At 34.7% G+C, this 16,729-nt stretch overlaps 1 protein-coding gene across 3 annotated transcripts in view; it reads right to left on the bottom strand.

Moving 5' to 3' along the window:
- Positions 1 to 16,729, bottom strand: part of ASCC3 (activating signal cointegrator 1 complex subunit 3) — a 359,800-nt gene that overhangs the window by 150,109 nt on the left and 192,962 nt on the right. The window lies entirely within an intron of this gene.

The raw sequence follows: 16,729 nt of genomic DNA, 5'->3' as shown, positions 1-16,729 counted from the left end.
ATAATCTCTTCAAGTTATTCTGATGCACACTAAAGTTTAAGGACCATAGTTCCCTATAGGAAGATACCTAGAATGATTTTTTTTTAAAGTTTATTTACTTGTTTTGAGATGGGAGGAAGAGTGTGAGCAGGGGAGGGGCAGAGAGAGGGGGAGAGTGAGAGAATCCCAAACAAGCTCCACTCTGCCAGCCCAGAGCCCGATGCAGGGCTTGATCACCCAAACCCTGAGATCATGACCTGATCCCAAATCAAGAGTAGTACACTTAACTGACTAAGCCATCCAGGCACTCTCTAGAGTGATATTTTTTACTCATCTATGTACAATACAGCTGTATAATTTGACCACATGATTCTATTTAGTTCTACACAACTTCATATTCATTACTGTACTCAACTATTTATACTCCTAAGAAAAGTACCTTCCAACAAATTTGGAAAGAAAACATGACTGTGACTTAAAAAAAGGACACTGTAAAGGGCCAAAGAAAAGATAACTTGAATGATAAATAGACATTTAGCATGTACTGGATCCTAGAAATACAAAGAAATTTAAGACAAAATCTGAGCTTTGAATAATCTGCAGAATGGAAAGAGACCCATACACAAGTGATTTCTATAAAATATGATATATTTCTTTTTATTTTATTATTTTACTTTTTTAAGTGTTTATTTTTGAGAGAGAGAGAGAGAGAGAGAGAGAGAGAGAGAGAGAGAGAACACATGAGCACGCGCGAGAGAGGGACAGAGAGAAAGACATAGAATATGAAGCAGGCTCCAGGCTCTGAACTGTCAGCACGGAGCTTGACGTGGGGCTCAAAACCACAAACCATGATATCATGACCTGAGAGGAAGTTGGACGCTTAACCAACTGAGCCACCAAGGTGCCTCATATGTTTCTAATAGAGGTATATGGACAAAGCTGAAATGAGGGGAAGAACAGCATTATGGCTTATTTGTGTTTGTTCTGCTAGCACCTGGCAGAGTACTTTCTGCATAGCTGGCACTAACTGCTCATTTCTGGAATGAATGAATCAATGATCTCATCGAAGAAGTCTTCACAGAAAATGTGAAATGTGGGTCTTGAAGGACAAGTGATATACTACTAAGTGGGGGGATAGTAGGTAGCAGGATAGACAAGCATAAAGGCTGGAACTAGCAAAGAATACAGTGTGTCTGAAGCACATTATTCAGGAGGCATTGGGTGAATGCAAGAAAATGATGCTAGAAGGGAAGATTAGGATCAGGCTTTACATGGTTCCAAGCATAGGAAGAAAAGGGCCAAGTAAAATTCTTAAGCAATTTCAGGTTTGTTGTTTAGAGAGGTAACTTCTTGCGTGAAACCAGAGGCTGGATGAGCAGCTTTGAGGCTATCAACAGTCCCAGTGAGAAGATGGAGGTAGGAAATAGAGATACCACATAAAGTCGAGGTGAAGGTAGGCTATACAGTAAGGAAGACTGGGTGACTGCCTGGGAAGGGAGGTATGAAGGAAAGAGAATTGTTGCTAGTTTATCTATGCCTTGGTGCACTGATTATATGATAGGGAAAATAGGATGAAGACGGCCAATGCTTGTGCCTTAGGCTAGGCACTTGGAAGGTGGGAACCAAGATTCAGTTTGGGACATGAGTTTGAGGACATCCATTATAACGATTTTGGCTTTTAGTCTGAATAAAGTAGAAAGCCACTCAAGGGTTTGAAGGAGAGAGATAGAGGAGACCATTTCGGTTTATTATTCTAGTACAGCATTCCAGGTGAGATGTGACGTTAGATTGAACTAGGTATAAAACATCTGAAAAAATAATAACTCTAACACACTAATGTCACTTTATATAGGTAGCTTTCTTACTCTGACTTTCTTAAACAAAGGAAAAATGAAAATTAAAATTGCCTAAGTCTAAAAACTAATGAAAACACCACACACCAAATTTACAGGACGGAGTAAATCATACTCTCAGAAAATATCAAAGCTGAATACTTAACTAAATAAAAATATGAACAAATTAACATCTAACTCAAGAGTTGGAAAAATTAAAGGATAATAAAACCAAAGAAAAACAGATACCCTAATAAAGTTAAAATAGAATCTGATCATTTAAAAATTGTGAGATTGATAAGTAAACACAAAAACTCTTATTTTAAAAGAAAAATTAAACAAAAAACACCAATGACTATTACTGGCAAGAACAGGAGTTGGCAAACTATGCCCCAACTGTCTGTTTTGTAAATAAAGTTTTATTGGAACACAGTCATATTAATTTGTTCACATATTGTCTATGGCTGCTTTTAAGTTATAGTTGAATAATTGTGATAGACACCATATGCCCACAGGCTTAAAATACTTACTGTCTAGCCCTTAAATAAAAAGAGATAGTTGTTTGTTTGTTTGTTTTTATTTTTTTAATGTCTTATTTATTCTTAAGAGAGAGAGAGAGAGAGACAGAGCAGGAGCAGGTTAGTGGCAGAGCAAGAGAGGGACACAGAATCTGAAGTGGGCTCCAGGCTCTGAGCTGTCAGCACAGAGCCTGACGCAGGGCTTGTACTCATAGACTGGAAGATCATGACCTGAGCTGAAGTCGGACACTTAACTGACTGAGCCACCCAGGTGCCCCAGTAAAAAGAGATAGTTGTACACAAGCACAACAGCATGAGCACAAAGACAAAAAATTACTAATGTTAAAAAAAAAAATGTTCAGAAATATATCACAGTTTAAAATAATCAGAAAAGGGTACTTTGTAAAATTCAATACACTGCATTTAAAAAACTGTTTGGGATGGATGGTTTTCTAGGAAAAAAATGTTATAACATTTATCCTAGAAGTGATAAGAAGTTGTAAAATAATAAAACAATGGAAGAAAATTTAAAAGCTATCTTACATTTGGGTTTTCCTATTTTTAAAGACAAATTAATTCTAATACTATTAAGAGGCCCAGACCACAGAAATAAAAGTCCCAGAATTAATCTTACAGAAGCAGTGAAATAGCATTGATATTAAAACCTGATAAAGAAGCAAAAAACAGAATATAACAGAGAAACTCTTTTATGAATATCAATCCAAATGGCAAAGAACTTTAGAAAACAGGATTCATCAATGCATTAAAATAATACACCAAAACTAAGTACAATTTAACCTCAGAATTCAATGATACTATACTTATAATTACATTTATATTAAGATATTGAAGAAATGAAATCACAAGCTTTGCTTTTGAGATAGGAAAACTTGACTTGGCAAAAATGCCAATTCTCACTAACTTAACATAATCAAGAAACTAACTCAACTAAAAAATGAACATGATTTCTTGGAGGTTATACTCAAGTTCACCCTGCAAAGTAAACCTGTATATTTATTCAGGAAAATATCTAAAATTGAAGAATAATCAGGATGCCTATTCTCAACCAAGTATTAAAAATATTATAGCAAGAGAGTAAGTAAAACAGTTTGATACCAGAGAAGAAATAGCAAAATCAATGAAACAAAAAAGAAAGTCCAGAAATTGACTCCAGCAAATATGAGAATTCTGTATGTTATATCAAAATTAAAATCAACAGAAGAAACAGGGAGTATTCAGAAAAAGATGATGAGTCCATACTATATGGAAAAAATTCCAGACAGATCAAAGATTTAATAAGAATAAATTAAATTTAAAAAGGGCTGGAGGAATATATGGATAAAGTAGGTATGGCCTTTATGAGCAAGACAAAGCCCAAAGACTATACATAAATTGGTAAATAATTTCCATAAGGTAAAAATATTCATAAATAAAAATCAAAAGTTAACTAGGAAAAAAATGTCTATAACACATGACAGCACATGCAATATACACACAATGGACCACAAATATGAATAAGAAAATTATAAAAAAAGGAATTTAAGTGGACAAATATGGAAAATGCTGAGCTTTACTCAAAATTCAAGAACTGTCAGTCAAAATGATATTAAAGTACCATTTTTTAAAACTTAAAAATGTTGACACTGCCCAGTATTGGTAAAGTTATGTGGGAGGAAGTTACTGTTCAAGGAAATGTAAATTGGAACAATCTCCCTAGTGGGCAACTGGAGATCATTCACCAAAATTTTAAATGCATACACCGTGTTGATGGATAATACTCCATGGCTAGGGATTTCCCCAATGGATATCACTGCAGCTGCCAAGAGTATGAGCAAGAATGTTTACCATGCACTGTTTACAATCAAAAATAATTGGAAACAAAGGTGTCCATCAAGATAGGACTGGGTAAATGCATTAAGATAATGTGCACATTGTGCCATACTATGAAGTTGTTAAAACAAAGAATCCAGTCTTTCTCAGTTGCATTGGAAACATCTCCACTATGTATTATTACAAGAGACATAAACCATAACATGACCAAATCTGTTTACACTAAAACACACATGTAAATACATGCAATATTTGTGTGTATTTGTACAAAGTCCTCCCTTAAAAAAATAAAGCCTTTTGGGGCGCCTGGGTGGCTCAGTTGGTTAAGTGTCCAACTCTTGATTTCAGCTCAGGTTATGATCTCATAGTTCATGAGTTGAGCACCACATTGGGTGCTCCTGTATATGTATATATAGGAGCTTTTAAACAGGAATTTAATTTGGAGAAATGAATTGAGAAGAGATGGTTAAGACCATGAGTTATGGAGCTACACTTTTTGTTACAAGATGACTGCTGCTTTCTGATGTATCAAAATAACCACTGTTTTTCCATCTGGTTTCCCAGGGCAAGCATTACCTGGAGTCCAGGCTTTGCTAACCTCTGAACAGCTTCAGAGATATAATTCATCCTGTTCACATTCTCTGAACAGAGCATTGGATTCTCCAAGGAAGATATTTAAGATCCAATACTATATTAACTGGAGAAAGTGTTTCTACACATGGAAATACAACACAAAAGAACATGAGCTGTCAAAAAGTAAAGGAAGTCAGGTCCATAGTTTAAGAACTATTTAAGGGGTGCCTGGGTGGCTAAGTTGGTTAAGTGTCCGATTTCGGCTCAGGTCATGATCTTGTGGTTCGTGAGTTTGAGCCCCATGTCAGGCTCTGTGCAGACAACTCAGAGCTTGGAGCCTGCTTCAGATTCTGTGTCTCCCTCTTTCTCTGCCCCTTCCCCGCTCACGCTCTGTCTCTCTCTCAAAAAATAAACATTAAAAAAAACACTGTTTAAGCCTGGTTTCCTCAGATTTTATATTTCCACTTTTCACAAATGAACTTCCCATAAAGGGCTTTAGAGTCAGTAAAATTAGAATGGAATAGACAGCTGCTAAGATAATTCATTAGCACACATATTTTCCCTCAGTGAAAATATGCAGCGCTTCCTTCCATATCTTTTTCCTACCCATGAGATGGAAAGGCAGTGCGAGTACTTTTTAAAATGAGTAAGGTTAGGGGCACCTAGGGTGGCTCAGTTGGTTGATCGCCTGACTTTGGCTCAGGTCATAATCTCACAGTTCGTGAATTCGAACCCTGCGTCAGGCTCTCTGCTGTCAGCCTCTGTGCTGTCAGCACAGAGCCCACTTTGGCTTCTCTGTCCCCATCTTTCTCTGACCCTCCCCTCTGCTCTCTCTCTCTCTCAAAAATAAATACACATTTAAATAAATAAATAAATAAAAATGAGTAAGGTTAAAATGTGATCACTTCCTGAGCTGACATCCACTAAAACAAATATAGGAATGAAAACCGTGATTAGAAAAGGAAAAAACAAAAACAAAAACAAAACAAAACAAAAACCCCAAAACTAACAAGCAATTGAGGATATTAAAGGAAAACAAAAATTTTTTTCCAGTAAGACAAAATATATACAGGAGCCACACAACAACTTCAGTTTTGATGCAAGCCCTTGGTGAAAAGCATGACAAAAATTGCCTAATTTACAGTGACCTTTGTAAGCCTTCTGAGGTAATTTATCTTGATAAGATATGCTTTAATGTGGATAATATCAAATCCATTAGGAAGAATAACTTAACTGCCATTATAAAAACTAAAATTTAACCAGGAGGCAAATATCTTCCTCCAAATGATGCCATTATTTCTCACAATCATTAGTGAGTATGAATTATTAATATTAGGAAAAATCCTCATCTTTGGTTAAGGGCTATTTTTATTATTCAATGTTTATAAAGATAATCAGCATGAGACAGTGGATCTGCTCACTTAGGAACATAAACCAATACCTGGCTTCTTTTTGGACAAAGGAGTTTAGAGATCTAAGGAATATACATGCAATCTTCCCCTATCTTTCTCTCTCTTTCAAAGCTCTTATTCCACTTTAAACATTATTCTCCAAGGCATCTAAAATTGGTTCTCTGACATCCATACCAAGTCATGTAATACTCCTTCCTCCATGAGGCTGTAGGAGGAAATCCATCGTCCCTCCCATCCCTGTTCTCAGGATAAGGTCCATTAGTCATCTGTTCACCTAGATCAACTGACTATGATCAGAATTTCTGGGGATCATGTTAAAAATTTTAGGGCCTTAATTTCAGATTCTGATTGACACCTGGCATAGGAATAGGTAATGGGGAATAAATCCTCTATTATACTAATGTCCCCACGATACTTGGTATTTCTTTGCTCTTGATTGAATTCCTTACCTTCTCTATTCATACCCACCTTAGGGTATGAAATTCTTCGCTCTACTCTCTGGAACTGCCACACAGTGATAGCAGACTATATCAAGCTCTTCTATCACCTCAGCTTAACTTGAAACTTGACTCTCCTTTACGGATTCTGTCTCCCATCCATCCCTGTTAAGTGGTGGGAGATGATATCTCTCTTCCCCATTACCATTTCCAGTCAATTATGTACTCAACTTTTGTAAAAATTCCTGCTCTTTTAAGTCCATCTGACTATGTCACCTGTTATTTAACCTTATCTAATGAAGACTTGATACCTATGGCTCCTAGTCTTTCTCTCCATCCCAATTCCTGTCATCATCCTAGGTGACAGTATTTTTCATGCGGACATCCAGAACACTCACCCTTCAGTTCCCTGACACCCTCATTTCCACTGACATCTCCTCTGTCCCACTTCAATCATATCAGGTATTATTTCTAGGCTTTGTCATCAATCTACAACTGTACCACTTTTAAAATCATTAGTACAAACACCTCAATTTCTGATCAAAGCTTCCTGTATTTCAAGCTTGCCCAGCTATTTTTTCGAAGTCCATTTTTTATCATTACTGACACTTGGAGATTACAATTCCTCTACTTTCTTTCTACTCATCAGCAGCACCGGCTCCCACCCCTCCACCCTAGTCCTTCTTTCTCCTGCTTAAAGAGCAGAGCTCAACATTTTAATCACACTCCTGCCAATTTCTTAAACTTATTTGCCCTTTTGTCATATCTGACTGGCAAAATGCCAAACTTGGATAATCCAAGGTGGCTAGTGCTTAAGAAAAATTGCATACAGGGGCAACTTAAGACCACTCTAAATCCATTATCACAATCTCAACAAGCCCTTAACACTGGACAGCAATTCTGAAATGTCTTTACAGTCAATTTCTTTTCACATGTTTCACAAGATTTATATTAGGTTTCTTTTTTCCTCCACAAACTTCTAACCACCTTATTATCCTTGATTCTGAAAATGACCTTAATATATATTTCATAAAAAAATATAATACACCAGAGTAAAGCCCTCATCTTCTTGCCATATACCTAAAACCTATTTGCATCAGAACCCAGTTTTTAAATCTTCCCTCCTGTTATAATAGGAGTACCCTAACTCCTATATAAGGAAAATCTACTTGTTCTTTGGATTTCATTTCTCTCTACTTCTCAGGACTCATATTATCTGTAATCCCTTTTATTTTCTATATTAGTAATCAATCAATTTCAATCCCTTTTCATTCTCTCTTGAATAGTTGCCACAAAATACAAACATATCACTTCCACCTTGAAAATAATATGTCTACCCATCTGGGTACTACTTCATATTGCCTAGATTATCATCCCTTTTACTTATATAAATTCACTTCTCAAAATCAATGCCTGTACTTGGATTTTCTATTCTTACACTCATCAGCCAACTTAATCTATTTTTTTTGCTCTCCACTATGTGAACAGCAGCAACAACAAAAGCTCTAAATAATGTCACCAATATCTTCCATCTCGCTAAATACAATGATTATTTTGTAGCCCTCATATTACTTGACCACTCACAGCAGCACTCAGTATAGATGATCACTTCCTTCTCTTTGAAACACTCTTTCCTTGGCCTCTAGGACAGTATATTCCTCTGGATTAGGACAATGTCTTAGAGGGTTCCTTGTTGGCTCATTCTCCTCTATCTAATCATTAAATATTAGAATTCCTCGAAACTGATCCTGTATTCTTTTGTCACTCACATCCACTCCCATGGTTTTCCCACTCCAAAATGGACTGTGCTTCTGATATACCAGACTCATATCTATGCAATACTTATTCTACATCTCTAAGTATCTAGGCACTGAAAGCTCAGCATATCCAAACAGAATTCAAGATCTGCACCCTTTCCTCCAAACTAACTTTCCTCCTTCTCCACCCTTTCCTCCTTCTCCACTCTTCTTTTCCTTCACAAATGACCCAACTACCTACACCACAACGCAAGCCAGACATCTTTTAGAAGCCAGAAAACTTCTAGATCTCTTCCTCAATCATCCATATCTTATTAATCACAAATCCTAGCAATTTTGTTTCTCAAATATTCCCCAGTGAATCCACATCTTCAACTGGTCTTCCCAATACCCTCTTAGAGCCTTGCCTGCATGTATAATGATCTTATTAATAACACAAATCTGATGATCATACCCCCTTCCTTCCTCAACTCTGCTAATAATAATCCATTGTTTTTAAGATAAAACAGCAAATCTGTAACATGATTTACAAAGTCCTCATGATCTGGTCTTCGCCTATAACATAGATTCATCTTATGCCACAAACATGCCATTTGCCACTCTCCATCATCTTCTATATTTTATTCATTTTGACTTTTATTCACTTCCTTCAATGTGCTATTGCTTTTCTGCTGTCAGAACCTTTTCCTAGAACATTCTTCTGCTGTCCTTTGCTTTCTGACCTCCTAACCTTCGAACCTCAGCTTCAATGTCACTTTCTCAGCCAAGCCTTCTCTAACATCATAAGTCTAGATCAGATCCCCTAATTTTATTTTCCCATAGCAACTTTATCCCTTTTATTACACATGTAATTGAAATAAATTATTTAATTGGTTGATTAATCCCTCTGTCCTTCCAGAACATAAACTCCATAAGATTAAAGGAGCAGGTACTTCTTTCTTCCTAAATAGTTTCCATTCTCAATTAAAGCAGAGAGTATTAATCAGCTCCTTCAATAAGCCTTCCTGTATTACACGGGCCAGAAGGTAAAACCTTTATTTTCCAGATTTCTTGCAGTCAGGGTTCTTGATGTAAAAAAATCAATTCTGCTAATTAGATGCCCGTGTGCAAGATCTGGATGATGGAGGTTAAGAGAAAACTATCTTCCTGCTATTGTCTTTTCCTGGTAAGCAAGATCTTGGAGAAATGAGGGCTGAAAATTATAATAGATGTATCATATGCTCAAAATTTGGCTTTCCAGTGTGTTCATGAACATTGAAAAGACATGCATAGCAGCAGTTGTGGCTTCTCAACTTCTAGATCACTATCACAGTAGCTGGTTCTTCAATTCAACAGTTTCAGTGGTAGCCCCCTGACTTCTACTTCTCCAATCTTACCAACACTGGTAAGTACCTAATTTCTTGCAAGATTCTGTTCTATTTAAAATGTACTGAGAGTGGTTTGTTTCCTTTACTGAATCCTGACTGATACAACATGTGTCTTCCTCAATACACTCTAAACAGGTTGACAGAAGAGTTTACTTAGCTTGATACCTATTGATCTACCACAGTCACTGGTGACTAGCTTACATTCACTAAATATTCACTGAGTGGCCATCACTAAAAACAGTTTGAGGCTCATGGGTATATAATCAATTCACAATGACACAGACTAATCTAATTCCCCATAACCAATTTTCATATGTCATTCTGGCTGTGCTAATTGTTCACTTTAACTTAGGAGAAAGGAAGTAAATGTGCTCTGTCCATGTTATATCCCTTGAAAGATGGTCTTGGTTCCCACAGAGGCTACCCTGATATTACTACAACCTAATTATATAGAAATAAGAGTATTCCAGAAATAGTACCTTAAATAGCAAAAGAGAAATCTCATCTAAAATTGCATTCTTTATATCCATTATACCCATTTGGCCATAAATGCTGAAATAACATCTAAAAAAAAAAATCACACTGTGAAATGTAATTTTGATCCTTAAATTTTATCAATATAAATCTCTGTATATCTAGAGATTGAATAATCTTAGTTATTTAATCTACATGTCTTTAGAATGCTTCCCCTACTAAAGTATTTTCAAATGAGAGAACAACAATATTCCAATTAACATAGTTTTCCAAAACAGCATAGTTACTTAACAACATATATAAATTTGTTGTAAGAAATTCATTCTATGCTTCTAAAATACATCTTCAAGTACATGAACAAAAATTACTGCAATCAGAATTTACTTAAAAGTAATAACAAAAGAAATCAGGAAAAAAAATCCAACGTTACTTTCTATGTCCCTTAAAAAGAGTCTTGTTTATTCAAAGTGAGCCATATATTAGACTACATTGATATGAACGCCTGGCCCACGGGATTTTCCCCTGCTTGAAGGAAAATGAGTCCTATTTTTCAGCACCCCGCATTCTGGTCATATAACTTGTCTCTTCCACAATCTTCAAAAGCTTCTCAGTGCACATAAAGTCCAAACACTTAAGCATGTAATTTAAGGTCCTTCACATTCTGACCAAAATGTATGTGCCTGGCCCTTCATGCATCATACATAATAGTGAAAAGAGAACACTTTTCTATTTGTCCAAACAGATCCAGTGGTTTCCTTTGCTCACGTCCTCTTTCTTCTTTCCTTCAAATGCTCCTTACCCTTATTGCTGCATATTGAAATACAAGATCACTGTTTTGAATTAATCTACTTTTTTATGAATGGTTTGTTCTTCTCTTACATTACTGACCATATTTTGCTTTCCTTATATATTATTTGTAAACCCACTGTGACACTGTAACAACATCTGTGTCTTAACGATAGAGAAACTCCACCATGTTCAGCTACTTATTTTCAATGGCACAGGAAATTTGATCAATTAAAATTGACATGTTAACTTAGAATTGGACGTATCGTATACTCTAAAATAATTGTTCTCAATAGGTATATAAAATTTAATTGAACTGCTCTTCATACTTTAAAATTCCCCTACTGTTGGGTATTTATGTTGAATTTTTTCATTATAATGTATTGGAATAAAACTCTTGGTTTATATTACTTTTCCTTTTAATATGTCCTTGGAAAGATTCCCAGGTTTAGAATTTCAAGGTTAAAGGATCCAGAAGGAAGCGTGGCTCTTAACATGTATTACCCAAAAAAAAAAAAAAAAAAAAAAAAAAAAAATTTCTTTTTAAAGGATTGAAAAGGTCACTGCCACAGAAAACCTAGGAATGTACCAAATCCTTGAATCATTTTTAGAAATGGGCATTCTCATTTTTAGCTTTTAAAGATTTATTTAGATTAAGAGTATACGGTCTGAATTTGCAAGATTTATCCAACAATTTTTTATTCCAATTTGCCTATTTTATTTCTTCTTTGCCCATTTACTTACTGAAAATTTTATGTTTTAGTTATTAAACTTAATAAGCACACATATAAAGATGTAGATCCACATAAAAAGATGTAGTTACCAATATTTCCCCCAACCTGTTACTCCCTTTTACAATTCAAGGTATTATTTTTTGTTGTCCAAAAGCTAAAAATGTAAACGTTGTTACATCTGTCATTAGTTAAAGTTGTCATCTTCTCTTCCTTCAAAGTACATATGTAACCATTTACAGAGTGTCTACTGTGTATCAGGCAACGTATATTACCTTACTTATTACAAAAACTTTAAGATCTAGGTATCATTGCCACTTTGTTCATGATGGAATTGTGGCTCAAGGAAATTGAAAAAGTTACAGTGCCTGAGTCCAGATTAATATTCAGGTCTGTGTGGATCCAAAGCCTTTATTGTACAAGAGGCTACTTCCCTTTGAAAACAGAATATTCGTGCTTTCCAAAATGCAATTAAACATTCAGTTCTATTTTTTAATTAATTTTCTTTGGTTTTATTTAAAAATATTAATACACTTTTGACATTCTTTCTATGTGGTTACAAGCAATTCTACAATAGTAGAATTACTATATTAACCTCCAAAAGGAAAGAGGTTGACATGGCTAAGGAAAGAATAAACTCTGAGAAAATAAATATTTTATGTATACTTAAAATTAAAAATAAGAGAAAGGGGGCTCTCAGGCACCTGCTACTGTCTTTAGCTAATAGATATCATCTATGCCAGGAGGAGAAAATTCTTATTTGGCTATACTAACTGTAAAACTGCTAAAGCAGAAATAAATAAAGCTATTAAGTATCAGATAACTTATATCAAAGTCAAATTCCTTTAATTTAGGCTAAGGTTAAAGTTGACCTATTGGAAAAAAAAACAAGGAAATAGTTGGTAGCTTTGGATAATAATAAAGAAGTCAAAAAAATGACACTTGAAGTAGCTTGAGGGAACATATTGTTGGATTTTTCGTATTATTATTGGATTCATTATACTAAATATATTTAATAGATATTTCTAATAACTACATTCATGAGGCTTATTGTATGATAGACCATTTCTACGTATAAGAAAAACTCTTAATATTCCTAATATATGTAAAAAAATCCAACCACATATCACTACCCATAAATCAGAGAAATACTGCACAGGGGTGAGTGGAAATACCCATCCCACTACTAGAATATTTAAAGCCTGTTAAAAACTTGTCCCTAAGGAAATAATTTATTTGGCTTAGATTGCAAGTGAAACAGAATCTGAAGATTCTAACTGAAATATTCATTCAACTTGAAATTAAATCATAATTGAAAATAATAGCTTAATAATGAAAACATCTGCATCCCTAATGATATACTTCTATAAATGTAAGCTGCTACTATTCCTTTAAGGTATGCTGTACTTTACAGAAAATAGTGGTTTCTTAAGAAAGTGTCTTTGTGCAGGAGAGCAAAAAATATGCAGGGTAAATTAGGGAAAATTATTCATATTGTTTATTTTAAAATTTAGTTATTAATACATATTCTTAAAAGTAGATTGTTATAATATGACATGTAACATTTTATCATTGTTCAGTTTCCAAAATAATTTCATATAGCATTCCATTTGTTTCTCAATAACTACCAGAATAGGTGTTATTTACCCTATTATTATTCTATTTGATAGAATAGAAAGTAAGTTTCAGAAATATTTAGGTGTTTGGGGCACCTGGGTTGTCAGTCGGTTAAGCATCTGACTCTTGGTTTCTGGCTCAGGTCATGATTTCACAGTTCTGAGTTTTAGCCCTGCATTGGGCTCTGTGCTGACAGTGTAGAGCCTGCTTGGGATTCTCTCTCTGCCCCTTCTCTGCTTGTGCTGTTTCTGTCTCTTTCTCTAAATAAATAAATAAGGAGGAGGAGGAGGAGGAGGAGGAGGAGGAAAAAATATTTATGTGTTTAAGGCCGCAGGGCTTCTAGAGGCCACATCAGAACCAGACCTTTTGTTAACGTGCCCTCTTGCTTTGGGCCTCATTAGGAATTCCTGATATACTACCTTCTCCATAGAGAGCCACAACCTCCATCTCCATAGCTTATGCTTAAGGTATACTTTCCTTTCCTTTCCCTATTTTCTTGTTTCAGTGGACAATTTGGAAATATAGTTGGTTTTTCATAGGGGGTTAAATTTTATATTAAAGATGGGAAAGATATGAGGAGTCTAAAATATATTGTTACTTACTGGGAAGAAAAGAGTCATTTTTAGTTGTGGTTATGGCAAAAAATAGCCTTATTACAAACACACACACACACACACACACACACACACACACACACACACACACACACAGAGAAAGAAAAGGAGAATACCTCCATGGAGTTTTACTTATTATTTATACAAATAAAGTTATACAGTGTTGAATAAAGCTGTAAAGAAATGCTTTTACAAACCATAATCGCTACGTCAGGAATTGAGACGGTTACATTTAAACACTTAAGGGTAAAGTACTAGTGTGGCACGGTAGGGATTTAGCTGTACTTCCATTAACAGGAGTCATGAGGCTAAATTTCTATGTACCACCATAGCAAATTTACCTTCTAATTTTATTTTAATGTTCTGAGTACTTAATTTCCCATTTTTCGAAGAACATGGGAAGGAATATCTCCGCCCATCATGACAATAGCTCCGCAGAATTGCTAGAATGTTAATACCATTAAGTTCAAAAGGAACTTAAAGAAATAAGAAGCATACAACTAGCACTAGAAAAACAATCTAAAATTCTGGAGCTTCGATAAAGCATTCAGAAAGATTACTTTATCTTTTGTTATAAAATCATATCCACTGAAGAAGGGCCAGCTTTTTGAATCTCTCCTTAGCAGAAATGGGGGATATGGTCGGACTGAAGAAATGTTCTTCCATTTTATTAAAAACAAAAACCAAACAAAAAGCCCTAAATGCTTTAGAAAGTCCCAGATCGGATTTGGTTTTGAATGCTTAGGATACAGAGTGGTAAAAAGGGCAGTCTTTGGAGTCAGACTGATTCCAGTCATGGCTCTACTACTTGTTACATGGTCGTCTCTGAGAAAATTATTTCCAGTTTCAGTTACCTTATCTATAAAGTGGGGATAAGAATCTCTAAGGGACAGAATAGTGGTGCAGATCAAATGAGAAAATCAAAGTGAGGCTGTCTCTTATAATGTTTGTCTCAGAAGAACAAAAACAACAACAAAAAAAGTAATCTGGGGGTAACTACTATCAGCCAAACATTATATGAAAGGCTAGGAATATAATGATGAACAGGATAATGTTCCTTGAAAACATGTACTTTTTAATGAATGTTTGTGAATTTCATTTTTGTTTTAAAAAAATCCAATAACAATAGGTAGACTGGATGAAAATCAAATCAAAATATTTTTAAAAAGGTATAACAAAAATGATTTGAGATTTTCTAGTCTACTTAACTGTATTAAAACTTTTCATTTCTCCAGGTCTTTTTTTTTTTTTTTTTTTTTTTTTTTTAAGCATAATGACCTTTGAAACTATTTGGTGACAATGCCTTAAATAAACATTATTTGAAACTGTGTCTATATAAATTATTTTATATGGTTTCAATATTTCATGTTATTTTGTAATTACTTACACATATATAATATCAAGGTATAATAAAAATACAGACTTACATCACAGGGTCTGTGAGGACTGAATGAGTTATCTATACAGCAATGAAAATGCCAGGCACAAGTAAACAGCTGATAAATATTAAGCACTATTACTATAGAAATTAAATAATAAACTGGCATTATTTACAATAGCAATAGCTCTCAGAACTGAGAGGTATGAATGAAGTAACCAGAAAGCCACAAGGTGGCTCTCAAGGCTTGGCTTTTAAACACAATCGAGTTGCTTTTTATTTCCAAAGAAATGAAAGAAGACTTATGAATGCCAACCTTTTTAAAGGCACTCATAAATTCATAATTAATAAATAACTGGAAGACTACAAAGCTGTTTAATAAGTGTTATATAATAGAAAATATTATTAAGCAGAAAAAAAAAATGAAGAAAATGAACACATTTTATAGTTCTAAATTGAAAGAATCTGATGTTCAAAACAACTGACATCAGATTATCATATGCAGAATTTAAAATATCAACATAAAATGATGGCATTCATAGTGCAGTCATAACAATTAAGTACATCTTACTAACATGATAAATGTGAAAGTGTATATACATAGTACAATATCTGGCAGCTAGCAGCTGTTTTGTAAATATCAGTTAAATCTTATGCATATAAAAAACTTTGAAGTTACTGTCATTTTATGTCCACTGAGTTTTTTATTTGAAAATTTATTTGAAAATTTTAATACTTTATTTGAAAATTTATTATCACAGCTTTAAATCTGGGCAAACGTTTTCTGTAAAGGGCCTTGTATTTAGGCTTATTAGTGGGCTAAACAGTCCTTGCAGCAACAATTCAATTCTCCCCTCATAGTGCAAAAAAAGGCAGCCATTGACAACAAAAGGAGTCCAGCTATTTTCTAATAAAACTTTAATTAAAAAAAAACAACAGGTGGCCAACTTTGGCCCTCAGGCTGTAGTCTATCCACTCTTGATATAAATCATTATCTCACATAATTAAATGAAATCTGTGAAAATCCTAGATACTATCAATACTCAAATTACCTAGAGAGGTGCTTGTCAAACTGTTATGCACATAAAATCACCTGAGGATTGAGGTGACATTCAGATTATGGTTTGGTATGGTATGGTATGGTATGGGGCCTGAGGTTCTCTGCATTTCTAGAGGACCCAGGCTTTTTAGGTCCTTTGACCAAACACTGTGCAGCAAGGCATTTGTTGTAAAAATTTCGGGTCTCAAACTTTCACATACTTTTTTTTTTTAAATCATATTTTTAAGTAATCACTCCACTCAATGTGGGACTTGAACTCACAACCTCGAGATCAAGAGTTGCATGCTCTACTGACTGAGTCAGCTAGGTGCCCCTAAACTTTCACATTCTCTTTTTAAGAGCTTTGGTTTGTGCAGTTTTCATG

The sequence above is a fragment of the Panthera pardus genome, unplaced genomic scaffold (assembly GCF_024362965.1).
Source record: "Panthera pardus isolate Hobbes unplaced genomic scaffold, ASM2436296v1 HiC_scaffold_17, whole genome shotgun sequence".
In the NCBI taxonomy this organism is placed as follows: Eukaryota; Metazoa; Chordata; class Mammalia; order Carnivora; family Felidae; genus Panthera; species Panthera pardus.
The sequence above is the reverse complement of the archived record's forward strand: the minus strand, read 5'-3'. Positions and strand labels throughout refer to the sequence as shown.